The sequence below is a fragment of the Myiozetetes cayanensis genome, unplaced genomic scaffold (assembly GCF_022539395.1).
Source record: "Myiozetetes cayanensis isolate MyiCay16 unplaced genomic scaffold, myiCay2020 scf3, whole genome shotgun sequence".
NCBI classification, from domain to species: Eukaryota; Metazoa; Chordata; class Aves; order Passeriformes; family Tyrannidae; genus Myiozetetes; species Myiozetetes cayanensis.
The window spans coordinates 37912869-37940210 of record NW_026087521.1 but is presented as its reverse complement, the minus strand read 5'-3'; the positions used below and the strand labels follow the sequence as shown (position 1 = coordinate 37940210).

At 40.4% G+C, this 27342-nt stretch overlaps 1 protein-coding gene across 3 annotated transcripts in view; it reads left to right on the top strand.

The window, feature by feature from the left end:
- Positions 1 to 7261: 7261 nt before the first annotated feature.
- Positions 7262 to 27342, top strand: part of OSBPL8 (oxysterol binding protein like 8) — an 84208-nt gene continuing 64127 nt past the window's right edge. For 2 of the 3 annotated variants that reach the window (XM_050324442.1, XM_050324440.1), the window contains exon 1: positions 7297 to 7473. The gene's annotated coding sequence lies outside the window, so the exon portion shown is untranslated. The other variant, XM_050324441.1, reaches the window with a different exon arrangement.

The following is a 27342-nucleotide window of genomic DNA, read 5'->3' as shown; positions in this document are numbered from 1 at the left end:
AAAGAGAGCCTTGATAAAAAGCCTGTGATGGAAGGACCAGCAGATTCTGCCCAGTGACTTGACAAGGAACCAGAAAGAAGCCTCACAGATACAGAGGTCCCTTCTTCCACCACAAGCAGGCTATGTCCTTTCAAAAGACATAGTCCGTATGAGTTTGAGTATATTTACTTCCATTTTGTACACTTAGGAAGAATGATGCCAATGGTTTGGTCCCAGACACCATCTTAGTCCCAGGCAGCTCCTCCCTCACCCACCCCTCCCACCTGTAGGATGGGGAGAGAACCCAAAATGTGAAAATGAGAAAACTTGTGGGCTGAGATAGACAGTTTAATATGGACAGCTAAATCCATGCATGAAAACAAAGCAAAACAAGGAATTCACTTACTGCTTCCCACCAGCAGGCAAAAAGAACTGACATTCTGTATGACATACGAATGTTTTACATCCTTCATGTACATTTACCATTTAGTGCAAGAGTGGATGCATTTTTGTTTTCTATTTCTATTTCCTCACAATACCAAACACCAATACAAAGAGTTCTGACAAAACTAACTGCAAAGATGTGGCAGGTGAAACAGGTGCATTAGGTCTCCTTGCTGGAAGAACTTACTCTCAGTAGGATTACTGGATTAAAATCCTACTGATACAGCTAAATATAATCTTATCAAGATCAGTTCTCTGCACATAAGAAATATGAAGCTCTCTGCATGAAAGTTGGAGGCTAAAAAGAGGTACATGAGGAAAAAGAGCTTCTTCAAGACAGAAAAGGAGCTGACACAGCAGATATTTAAAGAGGACTTGTCAGACAAGAGCATACTGAAAACTGCAAAAATGACAAACCGGATCAGGGCTAAGAATACTTGAACTGATGGTGCAGAAGAATAAAAATATGCTTGTACTTGAAAAATGCCTGAGTTGAATTAAAAATCCTGTAACATCATGTCCTAAATAACTAAATATAATGCAGAAGATCAGGACTGGCATATCTCATAGAGACAAGCTTAGATCTAAAGGAAGGAGGAACATTCTGTAGTGCCAGTGTCTGTGACAGAATGAATAGTTCTACATCTTATAAACTAAAAATGAGATCTAACACTGGAAAACTAAGTTTGATTTTTTTTTATGTTAGTCTTTTGAATGACTGGAGTAAGTGATGGATTACTGCAGCAGAAGTAATTTCATAAGGATAGCATTCATAACTGAAGACAATGAGAATTTCTGTACTGAAAATTATAAATACTTCAGATACCTGCCACACAGTTTTTAGAATCAAAGTGGAAGCATTGTCATCTCATTTTTAATTAGCACAAACATGCTCACTTCAAACTAGAGGCTCAAATAATTAGCAATGTCTGTAGTTTTAAAGCTTCAAAACATTGCTTCTAAAACAGCCATGCATTACCAAACTCCATGACAAAAAGGGTACCACTAAACATTATTTCATACCATGTACAATGTACTTACCACCAAATAATAACCCTTTCTAATTTTAATTAAAACTCCAATTTCACTGATGTCAGAATGCAGATAATTTCAGAAGTGTCAGTGGCTGCAGAGCTGAAGGCTCTGTCAGCAGCACTGAGGGTCTCCCACAGAGAGACATGGAGGGACACAAAACTGCGCTTCTTTCCATCAGAACAGGCTAAAACCACTTTAGGTGAGCATTTGACTAAAAAGTCTTTTGTTACTCTGCTCAACCCCAGCTACTTTTTAATTAAAACCAAGATTTGTTAATTAGAACTAAGATCTAAATTTTAACTTTTACCAAAAAGGTTTTCTTTTTCAAGCTGAGAACAAAAGCCTCCATTCTCTTTGACAGGTGTTGGAAGCCAAAACTTTCAGGAAGAGTGAGGAAAGGACAGCTTCCCTGAAAACATAAAACTGCTGTATCTTTCCTACTCATGTTTTTAATACAATATTTCTAGTTTACTTCTGGTTTTGTAACTTTTTCCCTAGCTGTCAGAGCTCTCTATGTCTACAGATGTAGCAGGAAACTACTATACACTTCAGAGAACCCAAAATATAAAGGGAATGTGTGCAGAAGTCTCCCTTGCCAGGACTGTAGACTTCTCACTTTACTTCAGACCTTACTGTTGCTTTTAGTCTTTCTCCATTTTCCTTTACCCCTAAAGCCCCATGTGGTGAGTGTTACCACTAGATAATAAGATAACACTCAGTAGGATTACAATGAACAATCCTCTAGCGACTCTGCAAGTATTTTATCTGAGAATAATGCAAATTTTCTTATCTTCTCTTTGAACAGACCTTGTTTGTGTTCCTATAGCACCTACCAGCCCTAATCAAGTGCATATCATAATCACAGATATGTACAACCACAAAACAAAACAAAATACTCTGCCTTTTTGTTGTTGTTCACCTTCAACTCTCAAGTACAGATGAACTTGGGAACGCACCATGAGATGGCAGCACTGTCAGAAGCTCCCACGCTCCACATGGAAGCTGCTCTTGCCTGTGACTGAGTCTCATGTCTAGCACACAGCTCTTTGCTCACCATTTTACCCTTCCTTTTGCAAGAGCTGAGTCAGGAGGGAGCAGCTGTAGGTAGCTGATGTGAAAGGCTTGGTTCAATATGTTAGTGCAAATTTTATCCTGTAAGGAAAAAAGGAACTAGATCCTTTGTAGTCCTGAGTGCACTTTGTGGTCCTGAGTGCACTAATAAACCTTAACGGCTATGAGCAGCCTCATCTGCAGCTTCTGCTCATACCCATAGGCCCAGGAGCTCTATTTAAGCTTAGCCCTGGGCCTTCAGTCCTCACCTGAACTATGTTAGAAGGTTGGTCTCACTGCCTCTGTGGTTGCTGGACCTCACCCTAAGCATGACTGAGGGATCTTGCTCCTGGCTTCACCTTGGGTCTCGCTCTTCATTCTGATGCTGCCTTATGATCTGGACTCTTGGCTGAATGTGACCTCTGTCTCTAGGTCTACCTGGCTCAAGTACTGTGAGAGTGGGTCCTGGATGGTGAAGTCCCTGCCCTGACAGTACAAGCAGTTATTAAGTTACCCCTTTTGGCTCCTAGCTCACCTTCCCCTCATGGAACAATCCTGTTCTTACTGTTCCCTGACAACCTCAAACACCAGATCCACCTTAAAGTTACCTGAATCACTGCTATTTTAAATGGGTTGGAAATACGGTCTAATTAAAAGCCTATGTCAAAGATGAAACAGCTTCTCCCCTTTCATGCAGCATTTTTCATATCTTTTTTCTGATCATCGTATTAACAGTGTTGGTAGTTGTGGTGTTCCTACAGGAAAAAATAGATCTTTCTTTCCCTACTGCCTGTGGGCCTCTTATTGGTTTATACCTGGTCACAGATGCAGGCAAATGCTTTCCCTAGTCCAGCTCCTTCTCCAATATAGGAAGGATGTGGACCTCCTGAAGCAAGTCCAGAGGAAGGCCATGAAGATGACCAGAGAGATGGAGCACCTTTCCTCTGAGGACAAGCTGAGAGAGTTGAGGCTGTTCAGCCCAGAGGACAGAAGTCTCTAGGGTGACCTTACAGCACCTGAAGGGGACCTACAAGAAAGCTGAGGACAGACTTTTTACAAGGGCATATGATAGGACAAGGGGGAATGGCTTCAAAGTGAAAGAGGACAGATCCAAACTAGATATAAGGAAGAAATTTCTTATAATGAAGGGTGGTAAAACATTGGAACAGGTTCTCCAGAGAGGTGATTGTTGTTCCATCTCTGAAAACATTTAAGGCTGAGTTGGACAGGACTATGAGCACCCTGGTCCGGGTGAAGGCACTTTGCAGGGGAGTTGGATTACATGACCTTCAAAGGTCCCTTCCTACCCACACCTTTCTATGACTCTATGCAATTGTAGTATCTTCAAAATGAAATAGGGTAGATTCAGATTAGATATTAAGAAGAAATTCTTTACTGTAAGGGTAGTAAAACACTGGAATAAACTGTACGGAGAAGTTGTGGATGCCCCATCCCTGGAAGTGCTCAAGGCCACGTTGGATGGGGCTCTGAGCAACCTGGTCTAGTTGAAGGTGTCCCCGCTCATGGCAGGGGACTTGGAGGTAGATGGTCTTTAAGGTCCCTTCCAACCCAAAGCATTCCATGATTCTATGTATTTGTGGTAATAGCTGAGTATTTCTTCCACCTAACAGCCCTACGAATTGAGGTACAAGATCCCACTACTCATAATTTTTCTGTCCTCAAATCTGAAAACATGATACTTTGTGGTCATTTCCTCCCATTTTCCCCATATGAGGTCCTTAAATGCAAAATATCTATGACATAATTCAACTTTGTGCAACTTATGAAAACATCAGCATGTATGTGACTCAGTGTAAGCCATGTGAGCAGAGGCCTGAGCCTCTCCATAAACTGTTGTTTTTTGGTGTGCTGCCAGCCTCCCCTTTTATCACAGACAAGAATACAAGAACTCTGTAAAGCTACAAAAGCACTCCAAGGAGTAAGTAACAAGAGTTTATTGGTGACCTCCAGGAGAAGCAAAAAGCATAGTGTGGTGTCCTGGTTTAAAGACAAATATTAGAGTGGGAGCTCCAGTAAAATGAACTCTCTCCCCAGATAGACAAAAATGCAAGGAGGTATAAGTGAAAAAATAACAATTTACTGACAAGCAAAATAGCAACACATAAAGATACAAAACTGTCTTACCCACAAAAAAGGGGGAATTCATGGCCTCATGTGGTCCCCTGGGAACAACAGGGAAAGAAAATGGCAGAGGGTCCTCTCCAGCAACTACCCCAGTCCACCCAACTAAACCAAAGAAGCAATGGGAGAACAGGAGCAAAAGCAAAAACCCAAGAAAACTGTGTTGATCACAAGAAACTACGCTATTAAACTGGCCACTCTAAGTCACCCCGTCAGGTTCAGGTCTTAACTGCAGTGGTGGTATTAGTTCGGAGTCTCTTTGTTCCATGCCACATGTTGCCTCTGGCACGGTGTCTTGACCCACTTGGCTGGGCTGTGGAGCAGCAGCAGGGGCTGCTCTGTCACGGGGGAGCAGCGGGAGCAGCGATTCACGCGGTGGGAGCTGGATCAGTTGGGCAGCGGTTCGGTCAGATGGCTGGGGCTCCCCATGTGGGCTGTCGCGGTCCCGCGTGGTGGCAGCGATCAGTTTCACTGTTTTTCTTTCCCCACCTACAGTGGAGGGTGAGTGGCGAAGGCAACGGCGCGACCCCCGGGGCTGCTTCGATCCCAGAGTGGAGATGCGAGGCAGCAGCTCCCAGCTTTGCTGCTGTTCCCAGTGAGGCAGGAGTGATTAATGACAGCGAAGTGAGACCGCGGAGCAACTCCGATCCGCAACAAAAACCCTCTCGAACTCCCCGCGCCAGGTGGGCGGAGTGGCCCCTTCAGGTGACATACGAATAGTCTGTGCTATACCTCCCTCCCCTGGCATGTAACCATAACATGTGGATTCACCTGGCATATTCACTCAGTGAATCAATACCAGGCTGCACACAACAGCCTGGTATCACATCCTTTGTACATCTGAAACTGTAACCCCTCCACAGTTGTTTAGCATGACTTGAAGAATTCCGTGGGTTTTTTAATGGAATTTTCGAAGTGTTAAAGTGTGAAATACTGTGCCCTTGAAAATAGCTTTTAAAGCATTGCTCTGTCACACAGTAAGACATAAATGAGTCACAAATTGCACACACTTGCAGGACTGCTTCCCAAAGCTAGCCTCAGTCTATTGCCTGGACCATGACCAGCCTTGCGAATTAAGGCATTACAATGAGAAACTCCCTGTGAGTAGCTCTTGCAAGAGTGAATTATCTCATTACAGGCAGAAATCTTGTTTAATTATAAAAAACTTTGTACAAAGAAGCTTCATATCTAATGATGAAAACAGAATTGTTCTCTATATTATTCAACATTTTATACCTCATTGTTGAGAAGACAAAGCAATCTTCCAAAGTCACGAATATATGCCTATCTTTCTACAGAAGTATTAAAAAGTATTGAGGAAAGAATACTCAGCCTTTTAATTGACTGATTATTCAAGGAAGCAGAATGAAAAGATTGTGAGTGGAACATTAGCCCATGATAATGGACTCCTAGTGACACTGCTACATAATTGAGGTACAGCAGATAATTCTACGAAAAACAGATTGAGCTAAAAGGCTTATTTTCAGAGTTGGAAACATTAATCCTTTGTCGACTTTTCTGCGTCATTAGTGAGCAGATCAGCGCTGAAGGTGCCAGATACCTTCTAAATGTACTGACAGTACTTTCCATTGAAATAAGTAGAGAGAAGATGCTCAGCATTTCCAAAAGTTATGCATTTTACAGTTGTTTTCAGTATCGTCAACTGACAGCTGATGAAAACCTGAGGTACATGCTGATGTTATTTTAAATATAGTAAGAGATGTAAGTTGCTCCCAATGGGTGGATCTTCTTACCATGGATGTGTTTAAAACTGCTAGGAGAAGAGGAGGCTGCTGGAGAGGAGGAGGCTCAAGGGGTAACCTTATCACTCTTTACAACTACCTGAAAGGAGGTTGTAGCCAGGTGGGGGTCGGCCTCTTCTCCCAGGCAACCAGCAACAGAAGGAAAGGACACAAACCCAAGCTGCACCAAGGGAGGTGTAGGTCGGATATCAGGAAGAATTTCTTCACTGAAAGGGTGGTTAGACATTGCAACGGGCTGCCCAAGGAGGTGGTGGAGACTCAGTCCCTGGAGGTGTGGAAAGACTGGATGTGGCACTCAGTGCCATGGTGTAGTTAACGTGGTGGTTATAGGCTGGTTCGGTCATAGGCTGGACTCGATGATTTCAGAGGTCTTTTCTGACCTAACTGATTCTGTGATTCTGAGAAGTCACATTTTGAGATGGAAGAAAATGGAACGGGGAAAAAAAAAAAAAAAAAAAAGCAATGCACGGTTCTTGTTGGGATGTTGGGAGAGACCACGTCTCTCGCTGACTTACGGGCATCCTTCAGATGGTATATTATTTCCATTGTTACTACCTTTCGGCTGCCTATGTTATTCCTTAACACCACGCTAACAGAGCTCCCACTCGCACGCACAGCGCCGCCTGGGAGGGAGCAGCACCGCACTGTCCGTGCGGGCAGCAGGGACCCCTCACAGCCCCCTCTCCCGCCGCTCCCCGCGGGGGTGCCCGCTCGGCCGGGGGGCCCGCTCGGTCCCGGGGCCGCGGGGCGGGGCCGCTGCGGCCGCGCCTGCGCGCGCGCTCCTGCCGCGGCGGATGAGCGGATCAAGCGGCGACCGGGCGGCGCCGCGCGGGCGGGGCAGGAGCGGCGGCAGCGGCACTGGCAGAGGTATTGGCACTGGCAGTGGCAGTGGAAGTGGCAGGAGCAGGGACGGGGCAGGAGCGGCGGCGGCAGGAGCAGGAGCGGTTGGTGCCGCGCGGGGCAGGCGGAGCCCGCGGCGGGGAGGGGTCCTGGCCGCCGCCCACCCCGCACCGTCCGACTGCCCCTCCGCGCCTCCCGCCGGACGCGGCTGCGGGCAGAGGTGAGAGCGGCGGCGGGTCCGGGGCAGCGGACGGGAGTCGGGGTGGGGGTGTGCCATAATGCCACCCCGGTCCCTGCCGGCGCTGCGCTGCCGGCGGTGGCAGGAGGAGGTGGCGTGTGTGTCGCCGCCCCGGCGCTGGGCGGGAGGGGGCTCTGGGAGCCCCTCGGAGTCTCCGGCGGTGCTGGGCCCGCGGTGGGTGTTGCGGGATGCTCGGCGCTGGCCGGACCGGGTCCCGCAGAGGAGGCCGAGCGGGGCGCGACAGCCTGGGTCGGTGTCGGACCCCCGCGCTCCGGTGGAGGGGGCATCTCGGCCGGGGACTGCGGGGCCGCCTCGCCATCCCTGGCTATTCTGATTGCCGCGGTGACACCCCGGGACACCCCGGGGTCCCCCAGCCGCGGGTGGAAACCGGCCACGTTAAGTACCGAGCGCAGTCAAAATTTAGCTCCTTTGCCTGTCGGCGGCCGCCTTCCCCTCGCACTGGGAAAACAATCTTCTAACGTAGCAATGCCGCGGGGAATGAAGCCTAGATGCCTGTTACTGTCCCTGGTCCCTTGCTGCTGCCAGCCGCGCTTGTGACTCTATTAGCAGGCCCTCTAAATGGCTCACTTCCGAAAGAGCGCGTTCCCCTGCTGTCCGAGGGGGTTTGTGCTTAACGTACTCGGAGATCGTTCAGGTGAGCTGCGGACGTTTGCTTGAAATAGCAGTCTGCATAAATTGTGTGTTACAGCAACGTGCTATAGAATTCCTTCTCTGGAAGGAGGAAAGCCATCAATTCAGTGTGTCTCTGAAGATGTTTCTGACGAGTTTTATTGCTGCTACTGTCCAAACAAAACAGAGTTCTTGGGACTGAGGACAGGAAACCTTTCAAGAACGGCTGTTTTTCACCTGGCAATTTTCAGAACTTCAGTAATTTCAACTTAATCATAGGAAATATAAATCTATTTGATCTATTAAATTTTCATGCATTTGTGGCCCTGCTGATGCTTGTTAATTATCAACCTCATTTTTTAAGCATTAAAGAGATAGGAGTTGATTCTGAGTTGTTAGTCCACAGTGAATGGACAGTAGCAGAAATGTGTATGGAGTGGTGCTTCCCACTTTGTCAGGTCTGTTCGTCAGCAAATGAGAATTGAGAGTTGATACAGTTCCGGTTTTAAATGATGGAAAAAAAGAAGAGAAGAACATAATTGCATTTGTTGGCTATCAAGTAGCTGTAGAAAGGACTGGTGAAATTTTCTGTGTGCTGTTTTGGTTTAGAGTTCTCTGAAAACTTTTAAGGTCATTTGTTGTTTTAGCCATGTACTAGGTTTTAATCAAAACTCCTGAACTCTGAAGTAATTTGTTTTGTGATTACGCAACTTTCCAAAACTTGGCGTTAGAGCCCTCCTTTCCAGATGCTGGTTTAACGCTTCAGAATTGAAACTAGTTGGGAAAAGAGAGATGTGTAATTGTGGTCACTCGTGGGCTTTTTTTTTTTTTTTTTTAATTGTTGTAGAGTTGTGAAGAACATAGTCGTTTAGCTTGGAAAAGACCCTAAAAATCATGTTGTAAGTAAACTGAATTTGTCAAGGCTGATACAGCTTAGACCTACCAATGAATAGATCTTTTTTTCTACTTTAAACATGGTTGAGGGAAAGAGCTCTTTTAAACATACTGCTCTGTCAAATGAGTTAAAAACTGACTTTTCAGTAAAGGGCCATCCAGCTCATATTTCTGCTGCATGTGTAAACTTCCAGGGTACTTCAAACTCTGTTCTATAAATGCTTGTTAAAGTTTGTTAACTCTTGCAACATAAGGAGGGATTTTCTGATTTGCCGGAAAAAATGTTGAACTTGTATACTTTTAGCAGGGAACTGAATTGGGACAGAAAGTCAGAGTTCTCCTGTTCTTTTAGTAGCACTTGCTGTATAATCTCAGGGTTTTGCTCAAAAGGGAAATAAAAATGCAGGAATTATTGGAAAGTAATTTGAGGGGAAAGGAAGTTTATTGGAGACTGCTCATTTTTAGATTGCCTTTTCTTAAATTCTGTTGAAGTCATCGAAAAGGGTCTGAGATGATGCAACACTTACCCATTTTCTTTTGTCTGCTGTTATGCTTTCAAAGAAATTGTTGTGCAGTTACCTAGTACAAGAAAATGCATACTTTGTGTTCTGTGAAGCTGTGTTCCAGCCTCCTCTCCATCCAGTAATCTTTCCATGGAGCACTCAGTCAAGTTTTAATGAACTGTGTCAAGTCGGTTATTAGGCTTTCATCTCTTCACTGATTACTGTTTTACTACCTGCCTCCTCCACCTTCCTCCCCCCACATTTCCCACAAATTCTGTTTCCTGAATCATGTAGAGGAGTTTTCTAAGCGTTTTTGCTCACTTCACCTTCCTAGTGCTGTGAAATTCCTCTTGCTTTAGGCTGTCAGGTAACTTATCTGTTAGTCTCTTGGTCCTCTGTTTCAGAATGGAAAATAAATTTTTTTGAGAAATTACGTGATGTCATATACTTAAAACTTTGCAGTGGGTCAAGCAGTGGAGTTTGTTTTAGTTTTGTTTGTTTCTTTTTAATGAACATGCATCAAGCTCTGCATTACTCAAATTTATGATTAAACACAATTTTTATTGTTCAGCAAAATGGAGAATTGTGAAGGAAGACAGAAAAAGACCTTGTGAAGAAATAGTGATAGCTGTAGAAAACAGCAGTCTCACTACCAACAAGTGTGGATTTTGCTTCAGTCTGTGCAATGTGATAGAAGTAGTACAAACACAGAAGTCGATGATCCTGTTCCCCAAACTGTAATGTGGACATCTTGATCGAGTAATTGCGGTTCATAATACAGTATGCTGTTAATGAAGATCTTGCTTCTTCGGCAGATGTGCTGTTGGAGAGGAGCGGAGCAGTAGCAGAAAGCTTTTTGAGGCAGGTATTTGTGCAGTTGCTGTTTTTACAGGAAGTGAAGCAGCGTAGTTCTTTGCCTAGGCTATTTCAGTGAACTGGTGAGGAAGTAAAAAAAAGCACTTCTAAATGTTGAGTGATTCATTACTTTATTTCCTGAGTGAACTGTCTTTACTTTTTTTTCCCCTCCATATTCTTATGTGGTCATAATGATGTTGAATTAATTAATATTTTCTGATTTTTTAGTCAATATTTACAATTAACTTTTATTATAACAGGTAGTTGATGCTAATATAATTCAGAAATATATATCCTTTAAGGTAGAAGAGGTGATAGACAGTCTTAGTTGTTTGCTTTGGTTTAAAAAAACCAAACAAAACCCCTCATCTAACAAAAAACCCCACAGCAAGAAAAAATGTTTTGGTATTTTGGTGTTTTTGTTTTGTTTTATTTTGTTTTCCCAAAGGCTTTGATTCATTTTAGAGCACTGTTTCTGGATTTTGCTTGAGGGATTTCTTTTGCTGTTCTCTTGTGTTTTGGGTTGATAACCTCTCTATTGAGCTTCAGCCTGTCAAGACTTTCCTTCCTTCCATCTACCATCTACAGCTCTCCCACTAATACAGAGTGGAGAGTCATGCTTTGAGTTTAAAGCTGGAGCAATGTAAAGGGTTTGTAAAGGTCCTGCTTTTGTTGAGAACATGTGAACAAATATTGAGACAAGTGTGACTTTTGCAAATTTTCTAGATCTTAGAAGGTTTCATTGTAACCAGAAAATATAAAAAATATGTCACTGACTTTGAACAATAAACACGTACTTCATGGTATTGATAATTAGTAGAGGAGGTATACTGTTGCTGCCTTGTGGAATAATTGGAACACACTTGAAAAATCTGCATAGTTTCAGGGATGCTTTTGTAAATTAGCTTCTGATAAAGGAGATGGTTTCTCTGCCTAAGAAACTCCATCAGTTTAGACACAGTAGAAGCAGCTCTGTGTAGCTTTATCTTAAAATACACACTCTTCCACCTTGTGAGAATAGCAAGTTGCGTGCTTTCCCGGTGGTTTGTCTCATTTTTGTAATTTCATACTGTAGTAAAGAGACTTGGTGGAGCTTGATGTTTTGAGGACTGACACTGACTTTTAAAAAAAGGCCTATGTGCAGTGTTGAATCCTCTAAATGGATCACGTGAAGTTTGGGAAACAGTGCTCATAATAGGCCACTGATTAGTAGCAGATATGTTAGAAGTGTTTTATTCAGAGGAACTGTTTCTGAATTGTACACAGTTGAAATCTGGTGCAGTATTTCGCTATATTTGTTATAAAACAATGTTTTATTCCATCTGTACTCTACAAGAAGAAAATCTGTTGCAGATGTAACATATACAGTAGCATAAGAAGCCTCTTGAGAACAGCTAAAACTGCTTGACAGATGGTAAGAGACATTTGGGAAGTGATATTTTAATTTTGAGGAAATAGCTTGGACTTCTGGTGTTAGGAGAAGAATAAATAAACCTCATTTTCTTCACATTCTTAATTGTGGATATGAGGTTTTATCTCTGCATGTTCCCTCAGTGCACTGATCATTCATCCACTAAATACTACATCTGTCTCTCTAGAAATTCTTAAAGGTTACAGTGACTTTGATACAATAGCGGAAGGTGTGTATATGATCTTACTCTTTTTTCCATTCAGGCATTCATTTGTCCATTTGAAAGTGTCCTAGCTTGAGCTAGTTCATATGCTATCTGTATGTTCATACATTTTCCAGTGCATTAATCCTGTCACCCAGTGTTTGTGTTGTAGTACTGCAGAAGCTGTTAATATGACTATTCAGTTGAGATAAGGAAAACCAGCATGTTTCTTTCCAGAGTTATCTTTTGCTTACCTGCAAACAGAAGCCATGGTATTTTGAAGATTAGTTCAAAAGACCAGTGGGTTGCTTTTGAAAAGGATTGGACTTGGAAGTGCAGCTGAAATACTGGTCATTTAAACATGTGAAAAAATATTTTTATTGAATTTAGTGTTCTTGCACAGCTTCTGGAAGCATGTATGTTGTAGGAGACTTCTTTTGATTGATGGTTCTGGTTATTTAAGGAAGTACGCATGAGAAAATAGGTGGGGTTTTTTTAGAATTCACATGTTTAAAGCTGGTAGTAAGCAGGTGGTCTAGTAAACCAGGTTGGGTACTTAACTGTGGCTTGGGCTTTATTTATCCATTCCTAAGATAAAGCATTCCCAAGGCTTAATAAATTAAAATATGCTTTTCACCTCTCCTCCACTCTAACATAATGAATTACACTTGTAAATTATTTCCTTGACTCTTCAAGTAGCATAAGCATCATTCCAAACCTGTCTTTGTCTCATGTGCATCAGGGTTTTTTCTAAATACCTCACGTGGCCACAGTGATTGCATATTGTTCCTCAAAAATGTTCTTTAGATGTTATATTTCTTACAGATGATTTGGAGAGTTAAGGCAAACAATTTATTACTTAGAACTAGGTGGTGATACTTAAAGAGCGTTATAATCTTGATACAAGATTTGTGTGGTAAATTGTAGATTCAGTTGATTTCTAGTTCATGAATTATAGAAGATTCCTGGATTTATTCTAAAGGCAAAATGTGACTTATTAAGATTCAAGAAATACTTTTGGCCAGGTACACAGCAAGTTCCTTTGCTTGAAATTTTGTGGATTTTTTTTTTCTAATTACTTTGAAGACGTAGTAGAAAGGATGCTTTTATGGACAAAGTGAATACTTTTTCTAAGTAACATGGGTGGTGTTTGCTTAAATATTACATTGACCTAATTTTTTAGTTAATATATTCATATTTTATGGGCTTGCAGTCCTTGCAGGTTTTAAAAAGAAGTGTGAGGATGCTGTAAATCTGTGATTAGATACTCCTTAAATGGCACTGAATTAAGAAACTTGAAACCTTAGCTTCCCTTGTCTAATTGCAATGTAACAGGAAAGATCACTTGGTATGAGGATACATGGTGACAGATATAAGCCCTTTTAAATACTAAATAGTGTTATTTTTTTTAATTCTTGCACATTAAGTTCTGATATAAATAGCTGCTTATAGACCACCCTTTTTTCTTTGAAGCAGGCCATAGCATGGTTTGTTTCTGCAGGGGATGTAAATACTGTGGAGTGTATGACTGGAGCTAGGGAAAAATAATGTTCACAGCCATATGAAGCTTTCAAAATAAATCTCCACAAATTTTTCACCCCCTGCTCAAGCTGTTCCTCCCAGACTCGTCTCAGAGGTGGCTCCCTGAGGGACCTGGTGCGCCGTGCTCCTCTGTGCGTGGGGATGGGTGGTGAAGAGGAGCAGTGTAGGAGTTCTGTTCTTGGTGCAGTGGAATGCCAGTGCTGCTAAGCAGGAGACAGTTTATTTGCAGTGGAGGTTTTGGTGCAACTTGTGAAGCTTTATGCTGCATAAACCAAATACTGTTCTTTAACATAGAAGGGATAGCTAGGATATTGTTTAGGCATTAAACCAGTGAGTCTGAATAAACTGCAGTTCGTTGTTTTGCAACTGTGGGAATCGCATCCAGCAGCATCATACTGTACCAGGAGAGTGGGTTTACCATTGTTCGTCACTGGAGAACTAGTGTGAGAGGGACTGAAACATACTAGAGTTTGTCTGAAACTCTAAATACCTAACAGCCCAAACCCAAATATTTAATGTGGCTGTAGAAGATCACCAGTCTCCTTCCTTCCACAATTTTACCTTTGTCTCATAAGAACTCTGTTTTAAGGCTTTTGATGTAAGCAGAGTTCTCATGATATTTTTTTCAGTATTTTTTCCAGTGGAAAGCAATCACAAGTGCAAGTTTATTTGTGTAACTGAGCCAGTTTATATGTCTCTTTAAGAGTAGTGCAATTGACTTCATAATGCATGGATAATGTTTGAGTTGAAACAAATGTATTATGTCTTAATGCATTTGATGAAGTATGTGCTACTTGGGCCTGACTCTTGAGAGTGAACCACTTAGCTTTTTCTTCTCCCTTATCCCAACCCTTACATGTGTAGTATGAAAATGAGGCAGCTCATCTGCTTGATGGATTCATTTATTTATTCTTTCTTAGGCAGTTTACTATTGGTGCATCTCCTGCTTTGTGGGCAGGCACAGATAATCTTTGTGCTTCCTGTGAACCTGGCACTAGTGCCGACTCCTTGCCTGTGTTGCCACCTAGGCTATGGCTGCCTAACATGAAGCTGCATTTTTGTGTGTGCTTGACTGAACGCAGAGTAACTTCAGAGAGTTACAACTGGGAGCTAAACTAAATGTAAACCCTAGCAGTGATGCTGGGTGAAGGCTGTCTGAACACCTAGGGAGGCCTTGTTTCAAGGCTTGATCATTTCCAGGTGAAGAGAACCTGTGAAGTCAACCAAGTGCTTTAGAAAGTGGACCTCTTTTTCCCCAAGTAGGTGGATGTATAATTTAATTATTTTTGGTAGAAATCACATACTCTTATATGACTAATGCCAGTGTTGCCCTGTTTTTCCTTAAATCATGAAAACTGCTGCACTGCACTTTTTGAGGGACTACTGGATGCTCAAGTTTACTGGATTTTCTTTTGCAAAAAGGACTGAGTAACTTTAAAAAAGGATATATACTTTAAGTACTTGAAAGGTGCTGATTTTATTGATGCGTAGTCCATGTATAAATATGGAATAAAGTATCTGAAGACATGAGGTTGCTAACTAAGGGAAGTGTTAACTTTTTGTAGTATACTAGTCCTAGAAATATAAGAGTGATCTAGAGCTGAAATATTAACATGATGAAAATGACAAGACTTGGAAATGGCACAGCTATTGCTCCTTTTAGCAAACAGTCCTTGAGTAATCATGAATATCTGTAATTCAAGTCTAGAGGAAATAGCTTTGTCTGGAACCTGAAGGAGAATTAAATAAATAAAAGAAAAAACTTAAAAATTATTTGTTGAAGACTTCAAATAATAGCAAGTGTTACTGGGAGTTAAAAATGCAAGGGAAGAGTTCTTGTAGACTTGTGCCAGAAATAGGCATCAACTTGGTGTCAATTACTCATTATCTTTCTGGACAATATTGGCACATGGAGGTACTATACATCAACTAAACTTCATTAATACTCTGCACTGTAAAACTGGGGCAAATGCAGTGAAAATTTGGCTTTGACTGATCTTAGCGGGTTTATTATATTTCTATACAGCCGCCATACATTTATTCTGAGTATTGTATGCCAGACAGTGTCATTTTGGAAAACATATTAAGTTTTGCTAGTATGAGCTGTACACTTGAATAACTGATTATGCTGCAGCAGAAGTTAGTGCTTTATTCTTAATGCTGTCTTTCCCCTTCGGGAGGCAAAGAGAGAGGTCTGTGCATCAGGAGTCATTTAGGTCTTGTGCTGGGGAGCCAAAAGAGAAGGTTAACATTAGGAAATTTCAGCAACAATAATAATAGTGTTCAGACTTGTGTATTTTCAGCTCTCCAGATGCTTGACCAATAGTAATTCTCTGAATGAGTTATCTGTTCCTCTGCTCTTTCCATTTCTTATGGGGAGACCTTACAATCCTCTGTGATTCTCTGTGGTATTGTCTTGTGGTTTTTGTCCCTGATCATACTCTTTTCCAATTAAGGCAATGTCATGAAAATTATGGTAACATGGAGGAGAGGGGCAGGAGGATTGAGGAAGTCTTAAAATTCTTACCTGAAGTAACAGATAGGGTTAACTTAGTGTGACTGAACATCTGGCCATGCTTCTTAACATACTTAAGGTGGATGTAATGTGCACATCACTAATGGAGGAGTATCTTTTGTGAGTGAAGATGACTTCCATCACTTTCCTAACGTAACGGCATCTGCTCTGCTAATGTTGAGGTGACCTTTTTGCTTCTCTTCCATCCATTTTTTCTGTGCAAGTAGAATGGTGAGGGCCTCCTTCTTGTTAGTTTTATTGAAGAAGAGGCATTTGGGATTACTGCTTTCTCTTGTGAGATAATGACCTGTCTACTTTGTCCTGCAATTCCAGCTACATTACCTGTTCCAATTTTGGTGGATACTTCCATCTTTCCCCTGGCTTGGTCTCCTACAAAAATCACCATCAGAGTGCTGCAGGGAATTTTCTGTCTCATTTCTTGTAACTGTAGGCACCATCTGACTAACTGTGGCTTTCACAGCCTTATATTCTCTCCAGATAGCTCAGACACTGGAGGACTACTAGCTGGGGGAGGGGATTGGTTTTTTGGTTGTTTTGTTTGTTTTTTCTGAAGCTATATACCTGCTTGTGTTATTTAGGCAGTAGTGTGTGCTGTCTGTATGTGATACACACAGTGCCCATGTGGTATCTGCTTCACTGCAAGGACTTGCTGAACCTGTAGAACATAATTTGTGTGTGTGCACGTATATATTTGCATTGAAAATAAGTGTACTAGTAATACACTGGAAGGAGATGACCTCCTGTGAACTGCTAGCTGGCAATCCTCAGTTCAGGGCTCTCAGGTAGGTCTTCAGGCTGTCACAAGAGTTGGGGTACCTGTGACCTGGAGCCCTTAATTTATTTTTACCTCACTGTTTATATACTAATAAATATTATTTAATAATATAACATGTATATTATGTAAATGTATAAGTTATGTATTATAAAATTATATATATAATATAAAATGACTTCATTATTTGCAGTCTCCTTTAGAGAAATGAAGCTTTTTGTATGGGTAAGTAAAGCAACTTTGATTAATCTGTATGATGCAAATTGTAGACTTTGAAGGTATATCCTCACTTCAGTTAGTGTATTTAAAAAAAAATCCAACTCTAAATTGGGTCTGCACAGTACACGAAAAGTTGGATTTCTAACACTAAAGATCTTGCTGGGCTGTCTTTTATGATCTGTCAGAGGCTGAAAGATTGATGTAATAGCACATATTTCCTGTACTGAAATTACAATTTTGTAGTATTTCTTTTGTTAGCAAATGAAAAATCTCATCGGTAATTAAAACGTACTCCTAGTGATTGTAGAGAGAAGCCAATAGGCTGATGTTTGAATCTTGTTTTGTACGCAGAACTAAGGACCCTGCACTAACCTACCTATAGAGATTTACTGCTTGCTGTTTTTACAAACAGTGCCTTGATTGTAGCTTGCAAATAGGACTGTAGTTATACTTAACTGTCACTAAACTGTACTGCCTTGAAAAGGGTCAGGATAAACCTTAATGCAAACAGCTACATTAAAATACCTGGGATAGAAAATCATCAGGGGAAAGAATGGACTGAAGGCTTGTGATAGTTGTAAGCTGAATCACAGAATACTCTGGGTGGAAGGGACTCACAAGGATCGTGGAGTCCAACTCTTAAGTGAATGGCCCATATAGGGATTGAACCCACAACTGTGATGTTATTGGCACCATGTTCTAACCCACTGAGCTGAAACACCTCTTCAGAAATGAGGATTACATCTGTTTAAATGGTGCACAAAATTATTGAGTATAAAGAGAGGTTCTAAGACATAATTTTGAAATCTTCAACAAGAACGAATGTTCTACCTTGATGAAAAGAGTTCTCCTTTGATTAAAAAAAGCAAGTCTGCTAAGGCAAAGAAGCACCTAGCAGAAAGCTTGTACATGCTAATCAAGGTAGAACACAGAATAGAGATCAATGAGCTGCCCTATAAAATGAGGGAAATGGTGAAAAATAAACCTGAGAGAGTGTTCAGATAGGTCTGTACCATGTCAGCTAGTTTAATTAAATATTAACTATACCCGCTTACTGTCAGCGCTTCAAAGAACAGTGCTCAACATTCCTCTCTGTTCATTAACAAGAATATTTTCTTTGAAGCTTAATAATCAGTTTCTTTCAGTGTCATATGCTCCGTTTGGTTCTCAGCTTGGAGCAGGGAAACATACTTTATTTCTACGTAAGCTAAGAACCAGTGTAAGGAAAGGAGGCCTGTGGCATCAGAGGGCTTGGCTTTTGGTGGTTTACTTTGTTTTCTTTTTAAATTTGGATATCTCTGCTCTGGTCACTGTCAGATCACATGTTACAAACTGTACCACCTTGCTGTTCACAGACATATTCCTGTTCAATTAAAACAAGCTTTAGTACTTTCCCAATGTTTTCGGGTTATAAACAATATTTGTATTCAGTGAAACTTTAAAAATTTGTCCTTGTATATCTTATTGTTGATTTCTACATTCTTCCCGTACAGAGCTTGATTTATGTCAAAAACATTAAAGATCTGGTGGTTATTTTCGAGCCTAACAAATCAGTGACTGCATGTTGTACCATTTACTGAGTATAAATATTTATTTTTTGTTACTAATTGACCAGAAAAGAACTTAAATACCCAATATTTTTTACTATTTATTTCATCCCTTTTTATGAAATGAAGAAAAGTGGTTGTTTTTGCTTAAGCTACTTTGCTCTCTGATTGACAGATTGTTTTTGTAAATATAACCCACTTGTGAACAGGACTTGTGTTATCTCTTAATGTAAACATACTGAAATAACCTCCATTTTAACAGTTGCCATATAAACAGCATAGATGGAATTGGAGCATGAATAAGAATAAGGTAAAAGTCAACATTGAACTGTACTGTTTCAGTTCCTGTAGTCTGTGAGTGCTTTCAAGTATCACCTGTAGTCTTTCGTTTAAAGGGAGGAGAAATTATTTGCCTTTACATGCTATATAGGTTAAATATTTACCAATAGGAATCTCAGACACATGTATTGCAGATCTTGCTCTGCCTATCTTCCTGCATTGTAGTTCTTTGTTCCCTTACATGGATTTATTTCTGAACTCTATTCCTTAATTATTCTGCATAATAATTTGTGGACTCCTCCTTCCTCTTATTACAGCTACAAGAATTCATTATGCCTCTGAAATACTTCTCGGTATGACACTTCTCATGCTGTGAACAGTTAAAAATTATATCTTCCTGTCTTCTTCATCAGAACTTACACATCAGTCTGATGAAGATCCAGCAGAAAAAATAGACTACTGCATGGCTTAGTCTGCTTTTCGTAAAAGAGACCAGTAATTCTTCTGCAACACTGTGGTACTGCTGTGTAGTAACAGCAGGCTCAGGCTTTTCAAACCACTGACACTTTTGGTTTTAATTTTAAACTTCAGGAAGCTAAGGCTTGTTGCATCTTAAAAAAAGAGTGTTAAGGGTAAATTGATTGTGTGTTGTTCTTAAGAACTAAAGACAGTGAGTTTTAATTTTTTTGCTTTTAATTCTGTATACGGAATATTGGCTGGCAGTTGACCTTTTGTGAATTTGTTATGTACAAAAGCATTTGTGCCGGCAGGCATGGTAGGGGAAGAGGAAACCAGAGTGAGAGAGACATGATGTTACTCTCAGGGTACAGTGTCCAGAAATGATAGCTGAAATATGTCTGTGGTATTGAACCTAAGTTTGGACTGTGATTCATTATAGGCATTTTGTAGATATTTCTGTGGGTTTTTAAAAATGCTTAAGTTTCCAGTGTTAACAAACAATTTCATTTAAACAGTTCGGTGTTTATTTTGGTTTTGTTTTTTTTTTTTCCTTCACGGTTAGTTTCTTGTGGATGATTAAAACATAAACTGCTTGTTTAGTGGATGTTTCTATCGTGAAAATGCAGACTTAAGAAGCTTGGGTTGTCTTTCTTGCCAGATGAGTAACATCTGTTGTGATTCATTTGGTTTTAAGGTGTTGGGAAAAGTGTTATAGAAGTGAGCACTTGGCTTGGAGGATGTGTTTCTAAATATGGTTTAGTGCCTTGATAAGCAGATGATGTTTGAATTTCCACCTCTGTCTGTAAACTCTTGGATGGAGGGAAGAGAGGAATGTGGTGGGTTTTTGTGGTTTTGTTGGTTTTGTTTTGTCTGCGAGTAGCTGGTGTTTTTATGACTTGTAACTTGCTAGAGCTGACCTTCTGCATCTTGCACTCTGTGTTCTGCAGCAGGGCAGCCCAGACAAGGCAAATTGTAGAGTAGGAAAAGTAATTTCTAAACAACTTTCATGTTGGTGAAGACTTGGAAGAAGACCTGAGTAAAGGAAGGTGTGTGCATGTTTTTGGGGTTTTAATTTGCAATCTGAAGGTCTCATTGAATCCTCACCCCCTTTTCCGGTGTCAAGGGTCCCAAGAGTTGTGTCTTGAAGGAGGAGAGAAGAAATAATAGGGCTTTTCTCTTACCACTTCCAGTTATAGTAGGTACAGTTTTCCAGCTTCACTTGTAATCTGTCCTCTTCATGTGAGACAATGTTGCTGTTGCCCTCAGTACTCAAGGAAAGCCCCCTTAAGCTCTGGGGGCCTTAGTCAGCACACTGTTACAGGGCCATGTTCACTTGAAATTTGTTTTGTGTTTAAAAAAAAAAAAAGATTTATTTAAAAAAAATGTTTTGGTGTTTGTCCTGCTGTAGCTGTCTTTTGGATGATAGCTCTGTGTCATTAACTGTTTTGGTTATAATTGACACTTCTAAATGTCTTTTTTCCATCCCACCTTTATTCCATGTCCATAATAGTTTTATCTTTAGCCCCACGTTTAGCTCTCTTCTTCCACTTAAGGATATAGTAGCATATTTGTTTTTCCTTCTTTGCTGCTGTCCTACCTGTCTTAGCAATTCAGAAACCTAGTAGCATCCTTCTATGTTCTTGTTCTTTGCTTTACTTTCTCTGGAGGGAAATACAGGTGTTCCCTGATGTAAGCTTGCATGATGCATGCATATTTTGCAGTTGTGAAATTTTAAATCCTATGCATGGCAATCTTTGCTGCTTAACTTGCAAAGATCGTGCTTTTGTAACAGTGTGGGAGAAGCTGCAGTGCAGGTGCTTATGTCAGTGTCTCCTCCCTCCTTAAATTGCTGCAAGCATAAGCTGTACAAGCAAAAATAGTAACACTCCACTCCTCCCAGAACTGTGTCCAGGGAGGTTGTTACCAGCATAAATTTATTTCCTAGGAGCAACACTTGTAGGAGCCCCACTGCTGATATCAGATCTGGTGGAATGCAGTGGTATCAGTCTGCTCTCCATTACATCCTTGGACTTTGTTTGCAGAGTTAATGAAGATGACATATTATTGTGTCTTGGCTTCTGCTCCTCCTTCATAACTGTTTCTGCTATCTCATGCATTTTCTCTTTACCAGCAAATATTTTACTGAGTGGTAAAGAAAGTAATTTTGGTCTTTAGCAGGCTGTCCTTCCTCATAGGGAATGGAAATGAATCTCTTAGGAATTCTGATCTGTGAGCATTACAAAGAGACACTTGCATGCTCTGTGTCCTGAGAGCTTGTGTGTTTGTGCTTTGCTGGAGATGCGTAATGAGGCTGACAGCTAGGAGGAGGCTTTAATCTGGGGGAGCATTGAAATTGCTGGGGAGGTGGTTCCTAAAGCTTCTGATTTGGTAGTGATTGTGCCATTTTTCTACCCACTATGAAACAATGTGAACCCACCACGACGGTGGCATGGGATTTGCATAGTTTGCTCTTGATTCAATCTGTTTCTGATGGGCAGCAGAACCTCTAAGAGTTTTAGCAGGGGGATAGAACATACTTTGCTTTTGTCAACTCCAGTTAAAATTTTAGTAAGAAATGGAATTATGGGTCAAGGCAATATATACTTGGATTCATGTGACTTTTGTTTCCAGGAGTGAGCAGTAGTTCCTTCTTGTGAAGCTCCTGCTGTATTTCTCATGATGTGGACAGTCAACTTTAAGACAAAAGTGTCTGCTTCTGGGAGGTTCTACATGGAAACTGTGTTGCTGACAGTTTAGTGTGTTTCACCATCTTTTATTGTGAAACTGAGATGTTTGCTGTGCAGGCCATTATATTCTGGAAAGTGCCCCGATTTCAGGTCAATTGGAAGCTCAGAGGGTCCAGGTGTACCCACTTACACTAGAACAGCACTTTCTAGTCAGGAATTCAGAGTTACTACAGAAAACCTAATTTCATTTTGGTCAGCTGAAAGGAAATGTCTTGAGTGTGCTCAAATTCCGTACACAGGAACAGTTTATTATGAATCTCTGTTTTAAGGATGATCTCACCTTAAAATTTTTTAACTGGCATTATTTATTACTATTTCTTTAGTCGGTTGAGAAAATTGTTTTTCAAATTAATGCATCTTGCATACTTTCTTACCATGTATGGTATGTTCTGGAAGGGCCTGAGCTGAAGATTCTTGCAGCACCCTTACAGCGTATTTCAATAATATTCAACAATATTTTCTGTATTGTAGTCCTTGGCCCAGATTAAGGCAGGGAGGTCAGTTTTGTGAAATACCGCCATCTACAGCACTGTCAAGGGTAATTGAACAGCAACCAAGAGAACTCCTTGGAAGTTACAAGGCTTGTAGTATGCCTTAACTGAACATGGAGATGATTCTGACTTTTAGCCACCTTATAAAGGGTCTGTTTTTGAAACGAAGAGCTAATTCAAGATTGTTTATATACCCAAACAAATGCTTGTTGAGCAGATATATTGTGTATATTTGAAAATAAATTTTAAAAATGGAAAAAAATAATTAACACCATTCTGAACTCCAGTAGTGAATGAAGGTATACTAAGATATAACATGTATATTAGTGGAAACAAAATTCTGATGTTAAAACTGAGTCACAAATATAAAATCATGCTCATTGGCTCAGAATCACTAAAGAATCAGAAATCACTTTACCTGCTTTTCCTTCTGTTGAAAAAGTAATGTTTCTACCTAGTGTGTTAACTGGAAAAAAAGGCATGACTTTATTTGTTCTGACACTAAACACTAATAATGATGATTAATATGAAGGCATAGATGCAACAAGAAAGTACAGAGAGATACAGATTTTTTTTTCTGTTGTTATGATGCGACAGCCTCCTGTACCTGAACAACTTAGAAAAATTGTATTGTCCTTAAAAGAGGAGAATTTCATACCTGGCTTAAAATCTTTGAGTATAATATGAATTGCAACATCAAATGGAAAATTTTGGAAACCAGGCATGGTAATAATTTACTTTTAAGCAAACCTAGAGAGTGCTTTTGGTCTGCACCTGTGACTGCATTTGTCATGCAGAATAGCTCTTGTTCAGAGTATGGATACTCTGAAAGGCTCTTGTAAGTGACTGGGCATATGTTTACTATGGTCTTCTGTTCCCTTTGATATTTAGGAGTGTGACTATAGTCTTCTATTTCCTTCATTATTCAGGGGTCTGGTAATAGAGTAATATAGGGGTTGCCCCAGCTGCAGCAAAACCAAGGGGTTGAAAAGAAATCTGGTCATCAGAGATTCACATGCATCTGAATTTCATGGCAAGTAGGCATGATTTATTTTTTTTAAGAGGAAGTAACTATCATCTAGGAAAGAAGTTAGAAAGAAAAATGAGAATTCCAGGTTCTTCTGCCTGTCCAGTTGTTTTACTAATTTAAAAATTGCAGCCAAGGAAAAAGCAGGTTGGATGGCATAAATTTTATTTCCTTGTCAATAGCCAGTCTAAAAGGCAGAATGAATGAAGATACTTCACAGACTTAAGCTCCATGAATGTGAACTGTACCGTATGATTAATATCTGTTGTTAAAGGTAAGTGTGAGAAGGCAAAATCAAACTTCATAGCCCACCTAGCTCATCTTTATCCTTCATTTCTATACCTGTTTTTTTTCTGTTAAATCTACAGTTTTGCCTTCGTAAACCTTAGATGTTTTGGGATCTTTGTGAAGAATTGAAGAATTTTTCAGTTCTTTTTAAAATGTGATTTATTTATGAATTACGATTTTTACTAAAACAGCTAACAGATCCTTGAAGGTGTCTAAGGAGTCAATTGTGCTATGCTTTGTTTTTTGATTGAATACAGTATGCTATTCTCCAGTCCCAGAGTAGATAGACTGCTTAGCATTTTAATTGGTTTTCAAGATGAATTCAGCTTTAATGTTCAAGGCCAAAGACAGGGTTATGAAGGTTAATTATACTTACCAACATTTGGGAACAGTCAATTCTCGTATGTGAAGCGTTGGCATAGTGCTCTTCTCTTGGGGCGGAAATTGCTTATTACTTCATGACATATCTGGATTGCTTGTGGGCTTATTGTGGTTAGGTAGTTTTGATAGGTAAGCCTCTCAGTTATTTTACAGTTTGGGCTTTGAAATATCCAGCTGGCTTTTCACTTTAAATCTGGATTTTATCAAGTTAATAGCACTCCTGGAGTTACCAGGTCTTAATTTTATATTCTCTGTGTGTTGCACACAACTTGGATATGAAAAAGCTGAAGTTGTGGATGTCACAGACTTTCCAAAAGCCATTATGGGAGAGTAAAATGTGCCATTGTATTAAGAACTACTGGCTTTTGGTATTTTTCCTCAGGTTGTGATCATCAGGAAGCAGACAACTCATCCTTCTCTGAATTCTGTTGAGGGCTACAAAAGGAAGGAACAAAATCCTTTCTTATGGGAAAGATTATGTATGCCCCTGTTTTTGAGATGTTTTGAGGTGTTTTTGAGATTAGAGGCTCTGCATGCTTGTTGATGTCATTGAAAGCAATATTACATGTCCTTTTTGACCATTTTGAGAAAAAAACAAACCAACAAACTTTTACTCTCCTACATGTTCATGATAAGATTTCTTGGACAAATCAGAGTTTTTAGAAGTTAAAGACTCTTGTTGTAACTACAGTGTACCTGCTGAAGTTGACTGGTTTGTATCTGTGACAGCTGGTTTTGAATATTCAGTCTGGGCACTCAGTTAATGGTGAATTAAAAATGCAGGACACGAGGCTTCTCCTGTCACCCCTTTTAGCATTCCACATAGTTGAAAGCATGTAGTGCTGGTTACTCTTACACCTGCTCCTGCAGGAAGTCTCAATGGGTACATGCAGTTTTCCTCCTTCCGACATATCAGTGCAATGTGTGAAAGTGAGCGTCAGAGAATGGATGTGCCCCAGGAACAGTCTCTTACTCTATGAGGAAGTTGGACATAGGTTTTTGTTCAGTTACAGCTTTTGAGCTGTTGCTGCCTGGCTCCATATATATACATTGTGAAGTGTAGAAATGAGCGTTTCATTCTTTTTCTACATGCCAGACTTGAAGGCAGCTTACACATGTATTTCCAAGGGAATAAAATGTGTAACATTATACACAGAGGTGTAGCTAACTGCTGTGGCAGAGATACAGGGTATTGAATTGCTTTATGCTAATATTATCTTGGTACTTTAGCTCGCGTTATCTTGGTATAGTGTGTAATTTTAAATGTGAAAGTAAATCATAAAATGTTAATAACTGATAACTCTTGTCAGTTTGGGTGACAGTACTGGAATGAGGTAATGCTGTGAAAGGGAGGGATGTAGTTTTTGTCTTTTGAAAGACAAATACATGCTTTTTTGGAATTATTCTTTCCCTTACTTACTATAAAAATAGGAACAGAATTTGTTTGACCTCACAAGCGTTGCATCCTTCCTTCCAAGCACTTGTGCCTGTCTTCTGTCTGACCCTGCATTCCTGAGCTCTGTGATGTCTCTCACAACCTGCACCATGCTGTTCTGACTCCCTTAGCTAAATGAGTACGGGGAGGCTGGATAGAGGATGGTGGGGAAGCAGGATTCAAAACTTCCTATCACACAATGTTATGGTATTGCACAGCTGAGAGGATTGTATTCAGTTTAAATCAGGTGCTCAAACTATCTGATGGCCCTCTTAAACCATTTTATGGAAAAGAGAATTCCCCCTACTACAGTAGACTGGGTGAAAGGGCAAGAGGAGGTGCCCTGTCCGTTAAATATTTGTTTAGCCTTGAACAGAATAATTCTTTGTCCAGGATGCTATTTTTTCTCTCTTTGTTTTCTTCTCTGAGGCATTTCAAAGAACTTTCAAGGAAGTGTCAAGACTTTGTTTTCCTGTACATACTTACAACCACTCCCTGGTTGTCAGGGAACAGAACCCTTTATCCCAACCATGACACGTACTAAATTCACGCAGGCAGAGGAGAAAGCATCTCCTTTATTGGTCCCTGAAGCAAAATGTTAAATATACCCTGATAATATGTATTTCGTGCTGTGAAGAATCTTGGTGTCTCCTCCCAGTACTGGGAGCAAAAAGCATTCTGCTCTTCAGAAATGGGATAGCTTGGGGAACAAAATGTCCAACTCCTTGCTTAAGGCCTGGCTTTGATGTGTGAAAGGCTTGCCTTCTAATTTCAGCTCTGGCAAAAATTATATAAGTTCCTTGTTTGTTTGTTGCAAAGAGTGTGATCAGTTGTCTGACTTACCTTAGGCAGTGATATTGACCTGATTTCTGAGAGCTGTGAATTACAGATACGTTGTCACTTGATGATGCTTGTAATTCTTCCATAGCTGCTTGTTGTGGCAGGCTAGGTGCTTCTCCTGGCCCAAAGAAATGTCATGGAGGAGCATGTAATTTGTTAAATAGAAATGGGTGGGTAAACAAGGGGTTCGGTGCTAGGTCAGTTGCCAAGTCTGCAATGCAACAGTATTTTACAGTTGCAGTGGATCAGGCTATGTTGTTTTAATGTTATTAGAATCTTGTTAAACTAAAAACCATGTAAGATTCTTGCAGCAGTTCCAAATCTAAGTTGATCAGCAGTTACTCAGTAGCTTCAGAAGACAATCTTGGATGTTTGATGCTAAAAGCGCTAGTCCTTGCTAAGGCTCTGCAAAGTCCATTTGTAATATTTTTTACCTGTCTTTAAAAAACTCCCATTAAAAAAAAAACAACTTCCCCAAATAAAAAAACCAACCCCCCCAAAAAAACCTATGAAAGATTATGACTTGCGAACGTGTAGAATAGCACTGACACCTGAAAACCAAATTTATGTTCATCAGCTTATTTTAATTTAGTATTAAAGTGAAAAAAATAAACTTGGTGTAAACAATGGAAACCTAAATTAGACTTTCTAAATCTTTTTAATAAACCATGATGTGTAAGCCAGATAGTATCACTGCCTGTTTGAACCTGCTGCTACTCTAAGTTAGGATTTCTAGAGTTTTTCCTATTGCAGTAAGCTGCTCTGACCTTTTGTTCCTAAATTTTCATACAGA